This window comes from Myotis davidii, unplaced genomic scaffold (genome assembly GCF_000327345.1).
Source record: "Myotis davidii unplaced genomic scaffold, ASM32734v1 scaffold3211, whole genome shotgun sequence".
In the NCBI taxonomy this organism is placed as follows: Eukaryota; Metazoa; Chordata; class Mammalia; order Chiroptera; family Vespertilionidae; genus Myotis; species Myotis davidii.
The window spans coordinates 81,061-83,052 of record NW_006282526.1 but is presented as its reverse complement, the minus strand read 5'-3'; positions in this window follow the sequence as shown (position 1 = coordinate 83,052).

Below are 1,992 nucleotides of genomic sequence, written 5' to 3'. Positions count from 1 at the left end.
ACCTTCAGGGCAGGGTAGCCGTTGGCGCAGGTTGGCTCGGGCACGTGCGGGCACGGGCGCGGCCCCACGGTGATGACGTTGTTGCCCTCACAGGTGGCCTGGGAGCAGTTAGGCATGGGCCAGGTCTGTCCTTTCTGCGGGAGCAAAGACAGCTGCAGGCGCCCGCCCAGCCACCCCTCCGCGCCCAGGGAACGGGTGGGGACCATGCTGTGGGGTCCAGCACTGGCCAGGCCTCCCGCCCCCATCCCACTGAGTGCCTACTGCCGGGCTGGCCAGGAGGGTCCCTGATAAGAGGGTGTGAGGGTTGCCGCCTCCCTCTCTTTCCATTTCTACCCTGTTCCCCACACGTGGGTTGTCCAGGCTCCACTCCTGGTCCTCTGCCCTGACCCCACACACCCTCCCTTGCTGTCGGGCCCTGCCCAGAGCACTAGCCACCCGCTCCAACCCCCTTCTCCCGGCCACCTGGTGGACACAGCCCTGCGCTCAGCTGCAAAGTCCGGTCATCACCCACTGAAGCCAGGGCCTAATTGGAAGGGGGCTGGGGTCCCACACCAGCCCAGAGCCCCCAAGAAAGGCGGGAAGGGGAGGTTACCGTTCTTGGAGGGACAGCATTGGGGCAGCCTTGCGTAGTGACAGTCACAGGGGCCGAAGTGGAAGAGCCAGGTGGGAGAGTCGCCGGGGCGGGAGGTGGCGTGCTGGTGGGACAGGCGTGGTCCATCTGCCGCACCACGTGGCAGTCCAGGCTGCACACGGAATAGTAGCAGTGGCCGGCGAGGTCCGCCTCCTGGTATATGATGGACCCTGCAGACAAAGGGACGGCCGTCAGCAGTGCCGGGAGGGCAGGGCGGGGCCAACCGCCCACGTGGTCCACTCCAGGGCTGATCTGGTCAGCGGCCTTCCGACCAGATGTCCGTGAATAAAGGCTCGAAGGCGGCCCAGGTGAAGCTGTGATCACAGCGCCTGTTTGTGGGTCACACTGTGGCTGTGTGAGGAAGGGGGACCCGTGACGGGGCAGCACAGCCAGGCAGCCGTCACCTACCTGCGGGGTAGAGCTTGTTGGACACGCTGCAGTAGCACCTCGGGACTGACGGCGCTGCCGAGCTGAGGGCGGTCACCGTAGGAACCACGGAGGAGGGCTCTGTGGTGGGCAGGGACTTGGTAGAAGTCACATAAGGGGTCACGGAAGTCAGAGGGCAGCCTGGTTGGGGCTCACAGCACAGCACGCGGATCTCGTAGTTGAGACACATCTGGAACCTGCCCGTCTGGTCTCGGTTGTGGCACACCAGGCCCACGTCAGGGCTGCACTGCACCACCTGGCCCAGCCGGTCGATGCTGACCTCGGGCTGGCTCTCGGCTCGGCACTCCAGGTGGGTGATGTACTCGGGCCGGCGGCAGATCTTCTGTCCACTGCGGATGATGTTGCTGTAGGTTTCCACGTCTCCTCCGTGGGGCCCCGGATATGGGAAGTCCACGTCGAACCACTGGGTCCACGTGCACTGTGGCTGGCAGCTGGTGGTCCCCGATGTGGGGTGGGTCGTCTGAGGTGCAGGCACAGGGGTTGTGGTGGTTATGGGAGCTGAGGTGGTGCTGGTTTCCGGCACGGGGGTGGTGCTGGTTTCCGGCACGGGGGTGGTGCTGGTTTCCGGCACGGGGGTGGTGCTGGTTTCCGGCACGGGGGTGGTGCTGGTTTCCGGCACGGGGGTGGTGCTGGTTTCCGGCACGGGGGTGGTGCTGGTTTCCGGCACGGGGGTGGTGCTGGGGTTTCTGGCACGGGGGTGGTGCTGGTTTCCGGTACGGGGGTGCTGGTTTCCGGCACAGAGGTTGTCCTGGAAGTGGCCACGTGGGAGGTTGTCTCAGTAGGACTGGTGATGCTCACAGTTGGGGTGCTGGGTGTTGTGATTGGTTCGAAGGTAGGGCAGCCTGGTTGGGGCTCACAGCACAGCACGCGGATCTCGTAGTTGAGACACATCTGGAACCTGCCCATCTGGTCTC